The 14,818-nt window shown below is 38.7% G+C and overlaps 1 protein-coding gene across 3 annotated transcripts in view; it reads right to left on the bottom strand.

The window, feature by feature from the left end:
- ncalda (neurocalcin delta a) overlaps positions 1 to 14,818 on the bottom strand; it is a 46,528-nt gene that overhangs the window by 13,221 nt on the left and 18,489 nt on the right. Inside the window, exon 1 of one of the 3 annotated variants that reach the window (XM_026284208.1) lies at positions 5,759 to 6,437. The exons of the other annotated variants lie outside the window; for them this stretch is intronic. The gene's annotated coding sequence lies outside the window, so the exon portion shown is untranslated. Of the gene's footprint in view, positions 1 to 5,758; positions 6,438 to 14,818 lie in introns of those variants that run through there. 3 annotated transcript variants of the gene reach the window in all.

The raw sequence follows: 14,818 nt of genomic DNA, 5'->3' as shown, positions 1-14,818 counted from the left end.
CTCATTCAAAGCGTGCAAATATTAAGCTCTCTCTGAAGTATTGTGCTCAAATGGACAAATTCACACAAACATTATGTCAAAATGCCGTCTTGGTAAGTATCCTACAGCAGCCATAGCCAGCTGAACGCAGGCCTACTTAAAGTGACAGTCTCTTAAAGTGACAGTCTTTATATTAATCGAACAGGAACAACAAAGAAATCACTCACTGCTCTTGATTGAAAAGCTTTTGTAACTTTAATAAAAAACAATCTTTAATTTATAAAGTCCAATATGCAATACTGCTTTACATTTGATTACTTTATTCAATTTCTGTACCTAAAAGTTAATGTTCGACCTCCCTTAAAAAAAAAAGAAAAGAAAAATCACTCTTTATTTTATTTGAATCTTTACTCTATTGTATTTATTTGTGCTGTTGCTTGTAGTTAGATAGAATATTCTTTTCTTTTTTTTTTTTGAAGTATAGTTTTCCATAAACATAGCACATACCGCCCCATGAAAAGTTGAACCGTTCCACCCCTACTAGCAATAGGCTTAAAGCTATACACATTTCTATAAATTAATGCATCTCTACAATAAATGTACAAAATCTATGGGAGTAAAAAGCTGTGTGCAACAGTCAAGAGTGTAACAAAACAAGAACAGCTGTGTCCAGCTCTCAGCATGGTGGAGGATATTTTCTGACACGAGGTGCCCTGCAGAGATTGAGCCGGACACAAACAGGGCAAAAAAAAGACTCCTATTTGTTTCAAACTGAGAGCAAATCCAAGCTATTTGACAGAGTACAGTCTGTTTTCACTATCAGCAACTGAAAGGAATTGAAATGGAAGCTGAAGACATGCTTAAAGTTCATGTCCAACCAAAGACAAGCAATGACATGTACGTGACCTAAAGATCATTGTAATTCTGAGTGCACAAACCCACTCCAGAACAACCTGCAAAAACAATACTCTAAGCAAACTTGTGGCAATACCTAGTTAAAAAAAAAAAAAAAAAAATTTTAATGCCAGTAAAACATGTCCATTCTATTAAATGCACTTTCTTGGGTTACAAATTCACACAACTACTGTATAAAAGTACAGAAGGAAATCTCTCCTTTTTTTCTGCTATCCCGTGTGTCCGGATCTTCTATACTGGTAACATTCCAGATGATTTTTCAATAGGTCAGTGCTGCCTTAAGCCTGGCTCACACTACAGGAGTTTTAAAATCATAACCAATTTTGAAATCTGGTTGCAGCACACACATGAGGAGAATCTTTGCAGATTATCTTCCCTCAGATATTAAATATGCACACACTACAAGATTTGAACATCGTGGCACGTCACACACTGCAAGACATCATTAAGATTATCATGCCAGAGGGAGCGCCTCACGCGATCCCACGCAGCAGATCGTCACAAAAGTTTTTTTTTTTTTTATTTGTGTGTGTGTGTGCTAGCTTTGTGCACTCACCCGGTGCATTCAAAACTGAGGCGATTTCACTCCAGCGCTTCTCGTTCTCCTTACAGTTGTGATGTGTTTTCGACACATTATAAAGGCAGTTGTGTCATTGCAAAATGTCAAGAAACAGTTTCCTCTATCTCGACTATCCAATGTAGCCGTACATCATCTGTTTTGCAGTTTTCTGCATTGGCTGTGAAAATACTTACGTTATCATATACATGTTTGATAATAATCGAGGCTGCCCCAATTTGTGTGCGAGCAGATCGGGAGGAGCAAGATTCAATCGATGAATCGGGGGGAAATCGGGCTAAAAATCCTGTAGTGTGAGCCAGGTTTTAGGTCTTGCCCCTAACAATGAGCTTGTAACCAATTTCTTACAGAACTTCTCAGTAACTTCTTAGTAAGTTTAAATAAGCTTATCTTCTGTGAATATCTTCTGCATGAGAATTGCATAACAACGATATTACTCAATGCATATGAGTAGCATAAATGACCAATCATTAAAACACTAGACATTCTCTAACAGTGAGCGGTTGTGAAAGAGCCTGTCACAGGCAACATGGCTTCTTTTCAAACCCTATAATTAGTGTTCTACAAGTAGAGGTCTGCCGCCAAACCTAAGCTTGAGATGATCAGGATCTGATTAGGTTAGGTTTAGGTCAACTTTTCAGCAGAGTTTACAATAGGTCCGGTTATTACAAAGAAAATATTATTATTATTAAACTCCTCATGAAATCAAAATGTATGTTTTTTGGCTTTTAGTATAAATATGTTATCCTTTGTGTTATTTGTATAGTGTGCTCCAAAACAATGACATAATTGCTCTGGTCAAAAATTCTCCGGACTAGAAACACAGTAACACTGAGCGGATCGTGTGTGAAACTGAAATAACACTACAGTAATATACTAATATTGCTCTTTTGTTAGTTTTGATTGCTTGTATTGTCCACATCTGTAGGTCACTTTGGATAAAAGTGTCTGCTAAATAACTAAATTTAAATATAATGTAAATGTTCCATTATGTTCCAATCCACCATGAACAAAGATGTTGGATACATATAAGATGAACAGCTTTCAGTCTTAATTAGATTGTAGAAATTTGAAGCGAAAACAGAATGGTTTGACCAGATTTGTGAAACTATACATAAAACATTTGCATGAAACTGAAACCGCAGACAAGCTGAATTAGATTCAGATTCACTCCCTGCCAGGAGGTGGCGCTTAAAGCATTTCCTTGATTTCCGCTGTAAACAAAGCAGCGTTACACTTATGAACTTTAATATGCATTATAAGCCGTGTATCCACCACTGGAACTTTACCCAGGAACTAGGGACTTTGGGCTGGTACTCCGTGAGTTACCACCGCAGGTACGAGGATCTAAATAAAATTCCAGGTAAACAACCGCCTCTCAGAAAGTCACGAGGTAGTACTTTTCAAAAGGTACGTAACTTTCGGGGGCGGGACTTGGGAGCTAAACATGCTGACTGGTTGAGATCACGCAGCATCGTGATTTCAATCACCATTTCTTTAGTGATTAAACAAAATATAATTTGTTTTGGGTAAATCTAACAGTTAATATTTGGACTTTATTCAATTAATCTATTAATATGTTAAAATGAAAATAAAAATGGGCAATACTGTTGATATAATATTTTGTTTCATGGTAATGTAGGCTATATAGGCCTACACATTTCCATGAACTACATTTCTGTGGCTATTAATGTGTTTACATTAAAACGAAAGGAGTGGTGTTTGAAATCATAATTCAGCTGACTGATTTTATCAAGTAGTGCTGTTTTCAGAATTACCAGATTTGTGTCATCAATCCGCTGGTGATCACACTCTTTAGTTGAACTTGGAAAGTCCAAACTACAAGTCCGAAAATTTGCGTACTCTGTATTAGAAACTCGCAGACCTATGTCACCAGACTATTTGTCTAATCTTCACAGTACTTTTGACTGTGGATGAAATGCAGAAAGCAACAGGTCTGGGATTGGGGGAGAAAGATCCTGCAAAAAAAGTTCTTGGTACAGTTGTTCTGGGTAATTTCGGTGGAAACGCTGCAATATATAGGCAACATGATAAGAAAAAACTACTATCTAAACTATTCTAAAGACGTTACGTTCCCCTCAAACATACATTCATATAAACTCCTACCCCTAATTAAATCGCAATTTGTTTTGCATCTCAACCGATTTGAATTGTCACATATTTGAAATTATTTTCAACCGGCTCGTGATTAATTGTTACATCCCTAATGCACAATATATGATTTGGATCAGTCTCATCTGACCGATAACCGATCTGACAGAAAATGCCAGTATCGGAGCAATACCAAATCCGAATATTGGTGCACCCCTAGTATCAATTGGGTCAGGTGACCAGATGTTATTTTAGATTCAGGTTTAAGTTAATGCAGATCTTTAACTGGAAGTCACTTTGAATGAAAAGCCACTACTTTTGCCTGGAGCCACTACGGTTACATAAAACTATTAATTTACAACATTATAGTCTAACATACTCGAACAGAATTTTTGGCAGTAAAAGTAAACAGAAGAAGAATCCAGATCAATGTAAAAAAAATAAAAATCAGTCTGGATTTTCATGCCTTGTCTTGGTGTGAATACACCTTAGAGCATTAGTTCACCCCAAAATTTTAATTCTGTTAATTTCTGTTCAAATTGTTCTTGTGCTAAAAACAAAAGATGATGTAATGTTGGTAACCAAAAAGTTGCTGGTAGCAATTTTTTCATTCCATTTTCCCCCATACAATGGAAGTTGATGGCTTCCATCTGTTTGGATACCAGAATTCTACAAAATATATTTGTTTGTGTTCACCAGAAGAACTAAATTGATTCACAATGAGTAAATTAGGGCGAGTTAATGACAATTTTTTTTGTGTGTGAACTCTTATTTCACTGGGCCCTAAATGAGAACATTTATTTTACTTCGGTTTGAACTTGAACATTAAATATTGTTTTAGTAAACGCTAGTAGTGTAGGTTTGAGATGCATACATTATGGCATTAAGTGCTTAACAGAATGATACTGAATTTGAAAATGCTATTAAAACAGCACTTAGGGGCTTCATATTGAGAGAGAAAAAAAGTTCATTTGGCACTCTGTATTTAAGCCGTTTAATAGATACACACAACACACAAGCACCACCTACACTAACACACACACACAGATGCTGTAATAACAGACAGGGCTGATAACACACAATAGCAGTTGTTGCGGCGAGGATAATCTCCTCCCACACAACGTGGGCCATGCTGAACAAGCTGTCAGCAGTGTCTCTCATCCCTACAGCCAGCAGGCCTCCGACGCAGGAGTTCGTTTGTCTCTGGTGCCATGTGTTTCTGAACTAGAAGTAGGCTGTGTGCACACAAGAGTGCGTATAGGAAATACTGCCACATCACTACATGGACCTGATAACATCTAATAACCCATATGTCTCACAACAGGAGTCAAACTCTGCATAGGTCTGCTTCTCAGGTAGGTTGATACATTAAATTAGCTGCCGGTAAATCAGCTAGTGATGTATGTATATGATGAACCTTCCATTTGAAGGGTAAAGTATATTTTGCTTTAGTCTGCTTAAAAGCTCTCTGACACGAGCTCTTCTTGGGTTTGAAATGATAGCGCAACTATTTTTGAATAAAGCCAACCGCTGAGCATTCCAAAAAAAAAAAAAAGAAAAAAAAAAAAACTCCAGCAATTAGCAATAAATGTTTTCTTCCTGCCATAGATCGTCCTCCACCCACGTTCAATGCGACGGGGGGATGGGGCTATTCTGGTATTCGGTGCATGTGCATCTCCTCAGAGAGAGCATTCTTAATGCACTCGCTCACCCACTTGCATGAGTTAAGCGAGGAGTGAAAGTGTGGGGGAAGGCGAAAATGAAAAGTTGGGGAATAGTAGAGGAAGAATTTGGCTACATTATGCCAGCTCCCTCATCTCTCATCCTTTCCCATGAGGCTCTCTAACATAGCCGTTTCCGCTATGACAATATGATCAAATTCAGAGCTGCTGGTGCAGTGATAACTGGACTATCTCACTCCAACTCATTCAGCCTACAAACAACCGATAACAAGAGACAACAAGGATCTGAAAGGGCAGGGAAACACTGGAGGAGACAATCTTTGTTCAGGGGAGTGAATGATAGAAAGGGAATACTAAACTACATCTTTTCTCCCATTCATAGACCCCCAGTGCGCTGTTAGCGTGTGACGAAGTGAGAGAGCATGCAACAGCTGTGCACAAAAAACATTGGGCATTTTGTCAAAAGAAATATGAGAAAAGGAGTATGACTTACCTCTTTTTCTATTTCTATTTACCCCCTGCTATCCACTGCCTTCAACAGTCCATAACCTGGCTATTTACACCTGATGATAAGAATGATGCTGGCAGCTAGAAGAGACCACCAGGACTAAGATTATTCAACAAGTCCTCAAGATTCCACGAAGCTCTTTGCAGTCAAGAGTGAACCGAACTCTGGCAGCATCCCACCCACAATGACGTCAACGGCCAGTCACGTGAGCGCATAAAAAGCAGAAGCGAGCTAGTGTTGCCCTGGCAACCGGCAGACAGTTCTTTACTGATTTCAATAGGTCATCTGTCAGAACTGCGGTGAAAGAGACCCTCACAAAACCACAGTCTAATCCGCAGCCAAAATGAGTGTTTTGGAAGAAAAGCTTGAGTGTAGACAGGAAGCTGCGTTCAACAGTGAAAAGAAACCACATGAAGTGCGCAACAGTATGCGTAATGTGAATCCACAACAATCATCAGATTGTAGCAGTGTGATGTGCTGCACGAAGAAGCGTTGAGGAGGTATGAAAAGCAGTGTTGTGGTAGAGCTTCCAGCAGTTTCAGACACACTTCCCTCAACAGTGGCAGGAACAGAGGCGTTCTGCTGTGGAGTCAATGGTTCCCATGAGACTCTGGACCCAGATTATTAACATTCTTTGGTACTCAGAACCACAGAGGAAGGCACAACATAAACAGACATCAGCTTCATGATTACAGTCAACATTACAGTTCGACTGCGTTACCAAATTCCCAGAGAACGAAAATCATGTGATGCATTGACACTTGATTTACCATTAAATTCCTTAAACTGAACCTTTAATGGTTGCAATCCAGCTATAAATCAAAAGAACTACAACTAAAGCTGCAACAAATAATTGATAAAACTATCATCAAAAGTGCAGGGCATCTTTTTCAAACACCCATTTCAGTATTTAACACTTTTTTTGTCATTAATGCTGACAACTAAAAACAACAAATAAAAGATGAGCTCTGAATAATAACCAAATAACAGTGGAAATCACAAATAAAGCAACAGTATAAATAAAACCCTGCTTAAAACACTTTTGAACGACAGAAATCATAATCATAAACTTTGTATATGTCGTTTTAATGTGTCATTTGTTCAGTTATTACACAAAATAACACATTTTAAATAGGGTTTTCCAACAACTTCCATTGCTTGGACAAACACTTGCGAACGTGCGTTCATGACATTATAACAACTAATATGGACTACTTTGTCAATCATTTGGTAACTCCCTCGCTGTCTATAGGAGGGTAAGAGAGCCCTCAGATTTAATCAAAAATATCTTAAATAGTGCTCCAAAGATGAAAGAAGGTCCTACGGGATTGGAACAACATGAAGGTGAGTAATAAATGACAGAATTTTCCTTTTTGGGTGAATTATCCCTTTAAACAAATTGCAATGCGGAGAGCCAGTTCTTAAATTAACCTACAAATTGCTCATGTACAATGCATTAAACAGGGATAGCAGATAGTATTTTAACATTGTTAAAGTGTGCTGGAGCTCTCCCAAACTTGATTTAGGGGAAGATTTGCAGGATTTAGAAATCAAAATATTGCTTTTTAGATATGCAGAGTGTTAAAATAATGTGCTTGTCATAAACTCCAGCACATTTTTCACTGTAATCATTCAGGAATGAAAAACCCAATTAAACATTAACATATTAGGTTGTCCGCAGTAGTGTGGTTACACTTTCAACATAACTTCTTTGAAAACCAGGCAGCACATTTGGTTCGTGTCTTCTAGAAAACACAAAGTTATTTGGGCTGCACTGGCCCAGCACCCAGGGAGTGAGTCCTCAACTCTGGATTCCTTTACAGATCGTGGAAAGAGAAGCACAGGGGTCACTATTTCAGGGTGAACCCGCCCACTCTCCAGCCCAAGAGCATGGAAAAAAAACTTTCATGTTTTCAAGCTTTCATGCAAGGGGTCTAATTTGAATACCATCTGGTGGCTAGTTGAATAGAGGCAACCAAGCCTCTTAAATGAGGCAAAAAAGGAGGACAACAGAAAAGGGCAAGGCCATGAAATAAGAGCACCACGGGGGGAGAACTTCGGCACAGAGAGAGGGGGGAAGCATGCCCCAAAGGGCTAATGGGTAAACTAAAGGGGAGAGGATGCTTGTGAGAAACGTGCATGTTTGTTCAAGACCATACAAGGGAAAAAATAAAGTTATCATGTATGCCACAAACAATGGATAAAGAAAGTTGAGTGAAAAGAGAAAGAAGTTTAGAGACAACATTGTAGTTTAGTGGCAAGTAATTTTGAAAAGAAATGCCTGTTGCTCGGATGCAAAGACTGCAGCTTGAAAAAAAAAAAATCATTAATAATATCTCTATTAACAGAAGAAACAAAAGCTATTAGTGCACATGAATTAATGGCTGTTTGTCTGGATGTTCAGTCTGGTTTGGTTTGTGCCTGTGTGTGAAAGCTTTTTGTAGAAATGTGAGGACATGGACATGCGAGTTCTCATGCTTTATTTTGTGTCAGAATTAATTTTTTACTAGATTTTTATTTGACATCTGACATCTTATTTTCAAATACTGTGGCTAATATTTGTGATCAATGCAAAACAAGTGTAAATAAAAATAGAAATAAAGACCCTTTTTGCCTTTGTGCCTGTTACCTCAATTTAGTCCTTCCCAACTAATATAGTAGATTATAATATAAATTAATTTATAATATATAAATTAATTTAACTCCGGAGCTGAGTGAGCGTACTCAAGCAGAAACAGAGGAAAACAAGGTGTGTGTTTATCATTAGATTTTTAGAATATGTTTATCTGTGCCGTTCTTTGTCATAAATTCAGTTTACAAAAGGTCACGAGGGAGCAATCGGTTTCCCATCTACTGTAAAGTTTTCGCTCCATTCACCGCTCATTACAACACAGCTGTTTCATCCGGCGATAATCTAGCCGCATATGAACACTTACTTTAATTGCACTTATTTAAATATACATAATCTAATTATACGTATTTTATACATACGTTACTGTGCAAAAGTCCTAGTCTTAGGCAGTCTGATTGTGCATTCAACAATCGCTCTAGATTATTATTAAAATCCATTTAAATACATAAAATGGATATTATATATGCATAATCTGCCTGCAGTGCATATGCAGTCCACAGCACGGACTCATTGTGCTTTCACACAGAATGCGTTTGCAGTCCGCTACTGATCCGCGTCTATTTAGTCCACAAACACAACATTTGTTCATTGTTTTGAATTCATATCATGTAAAAAAGAAATATATATTTTTTTTTTCCAGCATCGTAAGTCTTTTATCACAGAACAGTAACAATCTTTCATACAGACATTGGTTTTCAATGTCTATATTCGTTTATTTAAATTAAGTTTAATGAGACCGACGTTATTTTTCAGCAAAATGTATTGTTTATGTCATTTTGAACAAGCTTACACACAATAAGCTTGAACATTACACATCGTGTTTTGTAGCTGAAAACCTTTAACAATGCGTGCAAACAAACAAAAGTATAGATTAAAAGCAACAAAAAAAAGTGAACAAACAAAAAACGTAAAGCAGCCTGCAGCAATTAGGCTTTTGTAGAACGCAGCCTACACTTAACTTTGAAAATTTTAAACAGTCAGCAAATCTTTTTTGCTTTTTTTCTATTGTTTTACATGTTCTTGTTAAGAAATACGGGCATGTAAATATGATTGGGGGAAAGTCGGCTCCAGTCTGTTAACAATATGGCACAGACGTTGTCGGGACTCACAAATAACGGTGTGCTAAGCGAATAAGTTTTGTGAAGCGCTTCGTGTTTTCGTTTCACCACTGAATGGGATCCTCATCTGGTGGAACACACGGCTCCAGCAAAAACGGTTCCCACTCGTCTTGGCTGGACTCTCTGTAAACATCAATGAAGAACTGGTTCAGCCTTTTCCAATGAGTGGGCATTGCATCCTCTTCATCGTTGGTGACGGCGGCTACATCTGCACCACTCGCATCAAGGAAAATGTTCTGATAATGTTCAAAAATGTTTTTTTTCTTACTTCTCTCATGTTTTCATCGAGAAACCTGAGATGTTTGTGCCGAGGGTCTAGGGAAGACGCTAGAAGAGGATTTTTCACTGCGTTCTCCAAGTTAGCGGTGTTTATTCGTTGCTTGAGAGATGCCGCAACAATGTTCTTGAATTAGGTCACTTTCTGTGATTCTCCACATCATATTTGAATTACTAGAGAAGACCACCGATCTTAGGGGCCGTTCACATATCGCGTCTTTTGCGCACTTAAGTTTGTTATTTCCAATGTAGGCGCGCGGTATGTGCACTCATAATTGAAGCGACACAGTCACGATGCGCACGCGGTGCGACTCGCTCATTTTTCCAGGCGTGTCCGCACCGCATCGAGTTAAAAACTTCTCAACTTTTCAGAATGCTGCAAGCGCACCGCAGGTCATGTGACAAGAGCTAACCATTCAGCTTCATCCTTTCCCGTAACAACATTGAAAGCTCAGCCAAGATGAAGGAACAGCTGATCATAGCTATATATGCTATGGGAGTTATTGGGAGTGTTCAGCAATTAAAAATGTATCTGTTCTAAAATCTGAGAAAGACATCATTTAGTCACCCAGAGTGAAGATTTAGTCGCATATACTTGCAATGTAGAAGGTTGGATTTATTTATACACCCCCCAAAAGGACCCATTCTCCAACCTGAGAGCATTCACATGTACCAGGTGACAGCTGCAAACTCTTTGATATTACTGGTATTCACCCCACACCATTCTCATTCAGTCACAGGTTTACCACACATAATCTAGTTTTCCACTGGAGCAGTTTCCTTGTATTCTATGCACTGAATGGAATTTCCACACAAACGCTCTTTACACTAACTGAACTAACCTTGAAAATATATCACTAAAAAGGAAAACCGAATATTAATGCTAAATGCAGAACAATTAGTGAATCCCATTTACTTCAGACCACATGGTCACGTTATGACCACTATCAGAGCACTGAGTATTAATTTTGTGTGACCCATAACAATGTCTATTAATAGCAAGCTTGTCCATAAAACCTTGGCCTCTAGTGTGATGAACATGAATGGAAACAGGCCATTGTATAAGTCCCTCTTAGTTACCAAACAGCCCATGCAAAACAGAACACAACCACTATTTGCAGAGCTCTTTAAAGTGGTTTGCCATGATATTTCACTTGTAGAAAAGAAATAGACATGCCAACAGACCAGCTAAATGACACAAAGCTAATGCTGTAAATGTTATATAATACAGAAATATAACCTTGCCTTCTCTCATATTGGTTGTTTCTCCCAAAAGGTTGCTAGATGTGCACACACCCACTGTGCACACCTAGGGATGGGTACCGAAACCCGGTATTAAACTGGCCCCGGGGCTAAATTATGAAAGACCGTAGCATCAGTAAGATCTGACGGTACCGGTTTTGCTTTCGGTACTGGAGGGAAAAAATTTATGTACTATGTATTTTTCCTTAATAATGTTATCGTGCACATTTTATCTTACCAAACATTTCTAATTTGCGATACTTAATATTTATAAGTTTGTCTGTGAGATCTGCGACATGATCTCTCATGCGCGCCGCGGGGGCTGTCTGTCAGTCACAAACACACAACAAGAACAAGCGCGGCGCACACAAACGAATAACAGAACGAAAACTCTTAATAATAAAGAGTGACGATGGCTGAGAGAGCAAAATGTTCCAAAGTGTGGTTATACTTCACTAGCGTTAGGGTGACCAGATGAGATTATTCAAAGATCAACAGTCTGTCATTAGTCTTTAGTGTGCCACAAAAAACAACAACATTAAAATCATGAACTCAAATGTCAATGTAAAAAGAAAAAAAAAAAGAAAAAAACAATGACTGTTGTAACAGTGCGTAAATCAGACCGTTCTGTAATGCTAACGCTAATGAGCTTAAATACATTTTTTGTACACAGTGCGGCGAACTGTCAATCATTCCTGTACGCATGCATCACTGTCCTCCTCGCAGCTGCAGCAACTTGCGCTCTCTTCATCAAGCTTTAAAACAAAAAGGGGACAAAAAGGTCTTATTTTCTTTGTGCATATAGATTAATTAGATAAATTAATATCTAAATTCGTGCCTAGCCGCCTACGGTATTTTTTTTTTAACTTAGTAAATAGATGCAGCCAATGAGCAGCCGGCGGGGGCTGGATGCAGGACGACTCGACCTCCGCAGACAGTTGTTTATCAGACAATAACTACTCAATATTTTAAGTATAATTTTCGGGACAATTAGGGCCAGATTCGGGACAACAGTTTAGATTTCGGGACTGTCCCGAATTTTTCTGGACGTCTGGTCAACCTAACTAGAGCTCGTTGTCATAAGTGCAACACAATTTTTGCTTCTAAGGGTGGAAACGCAAGCAATCTGTCAAAGCACCTTTCAAAAGTGCATTATGTGCAGACAGAGAAATACAAAGTTTTCGACTGCCTAGCTAGCTCGTCTCTGGTTGTTGCCCCATCTACGTCAGGTAAGTATGCTAAAATCAAGAGTCAACGTGGTTCACGTCATTTAAAATTTTCCTGGTTTGCTAACCTTACGTAGAAATTCTGTTGATTTCTTTTGGGAGAAATGAGAGAACGAAATCAAAATTTTCTACTTGTTTTTAAAATTCCAAATAAAGAAAAATCTTTATTTATCTTTCTTCAAAAGAATGGCTAAAGAGTCCTTTTGCAGCCTACCTACATGCCCCACCTGTGTTGTTTTGTACCACTGTATCTTCTTTAACAGAAAAATATAGTTTATTTCATTTGTTTTACGTTCATTTGTTTTTTTGTATAATAGCTGTTTGTTCAAACAAGGCTGTTTCTTGCACTACAAATAATTGTTTTATTAATTTTAGGCCTACATAAAAAAAATAAGAAATGTTAATTCTGTTCTCAACTCGTTCTTAAAAAACACACACACACACATACACACACACACACACACACACACACAACACAAAGTACCGATAAGAATACCGTTAAAGTACCGGACCGTTAAGCAGTATCGGTAAGAGTAGTAATACCGTTAAAACCTTAACAATACCCATCCCTATGCACACCCACCCACTATTCCCCCCCCACTGCTCCGGGTGTGCGTTCTCAGTGTGTTCACTTCTGACTGCTGTGTGTGTGCACTTGGATGGGTTAAATGCAGAGCACCAATTCCGAGTATGGGTTACCATACTTGGCAAATGTCACGACTTTCACTAATCGACCAGAGGTCACTGCTCGCACCGCAGGAAGTAACAAGCTCTTAATGAAAATTATTTTATTTATTTGTCACTGCAGGTGTGAATAGGATTTCAGATATTCCAAAGAGAAATTCGAAAGCTATTAGGTCAGTGTCTTCCATTACTCTCAAACATGTATACAGAACAGGACAGGGACAAAAACAGTAAAACAGACACTATAGATGAAAAACAGATTGTGCCATAGCTTAAAAAAATGCATTTGTGATACAAATGTATGAACTGCAGTACAAAGACTCCGGCAACTGCAACTTAGAATATGCTGCCAACCTCCACTCGATCTGCTGAGACCATTACATCATTCAAGAAATGGATGAAAACATACCTCCTCTGCCAGGGCCACATTAAGGCCCAATACCAATTCTTCCCCTTTCCCCTACCCCTCCATTTCGCGCGTTCACGTGAAGGGGTAGGGGTGTCTCGATTCTCTTTTGGTTGGAGAGGAAGGGCCAGATAGCCCTTCAAACGAAGATTTTTCGGGACCACACTTGAAACGAAGGGGTATGTATTATCTCGGCAACATGGCTGCTACAGCAAACAAAAAAAAAAGACACATAAATGTAAGCTTTTTTGGCATAAATAATAGGGGTGTGCATTGGCACTGCCCTCACGATTCGATTCGATTACGATTCACCAGGTAACGATTCGATTCGATTCAATTCGATTCTACGATGCATCACAATTCTACTGCACACAAGGCAAATTTTTCATCAGTGATGAGGCAATACACAGAATAGGGGCGTAGATCCTTCGCTATAAAACATGCCACCGATCATGTGATCCTCTTTGCTCTCTCGGAGTTGTGTGGCAATGTTGACACTAGCGACTCGTCAGTTCTTGGCTGGGATGTGTCGACTTTTTGTGTTGTTGTTGTTGTAATAGTCCGTCTATGACGGTCATCTCCCTCCGCCTCAGCCATCTTGCTTGTTGTTGTTGTTAATTTCCCAGAACCGGAAGTATTTAAACTTCACAACTTTATTGTCCGCCAGAAAATAAACAGTGACATAATCGATAATGGCACTTTGCCGCATCGATGCTGAATCGTTCATGCCCCACATCGCGATGCATTGCCGAATTGATTATTGTTGACACCCCTAATAAATAAAGATTTTAACGCAAAGTAATCATTGGTTTTATGTTACATTCAATTGTGAGTTCATATTAACGGTCATTTTACTCAAAGAAATGTTTACAAAAAATCGCTAATATTTGCTAACGTTATTACAGACTGCATGATAGTGCCACAGCATATGTCTGATCAGGGCAATAACTGGCGTAGACAAATCCCCGAATAATTAGAAATCGATAAAACATTTTCTCAAATATTGACTATGAGAGAGAGAGAGAGAGAGAGAGAGAGAGAGAGAGAGAGAGAGAGAGAGAGAGAGAGAGAGAGAGAGAGAGAGAGAGAGATTGAAGTTGCGTGTTTTTGCATCTGTGCGTTTCTCTTTTTAGATTGAGTTTATTTAAAAACAGCGATTGTATCCTCTCGTCGCTGGAAAATATAATGTAAAGATTCAGTATTTAAACTGTATTTAAGTCGTCGGGCAGCATTGACAAGTTTATTTTCTCCTGGATGTGTGAGCTGCGCGATTTCCAATATGTGTGTGTGCTGCTCATTAATACCGAATGATTATTAAAGGCTCTAATGCACACCAGCACACCAGTATATGTGTGTGCTAGATGACGAATGATGGCGTGTGACGTCATGGTAGTGGTGTCCCAATCCTTAGGGCAATATTTTCTCCCCTACCCCTTGACACACTGTTTTAAGGGACAAGGG

This window comes from Carassius auratus, chromosome 16 (genome assembly GCF_003368295.1).
Source record: "Carassius auratus strain Wakin chromosome 16, ASM336829v1, whole genome shotgun sequence".
Lineage (NCBI taxonomy): Eukaryota > Metazoa > Chordata > Actinopteri > Cypriniformes > Cyprinidae > Carassius > Carassius auratus.
Note: the sequence above shows the minus strand (reverse complement) of the source record. Positions and strands in the feature narration are given on the sequence as shown.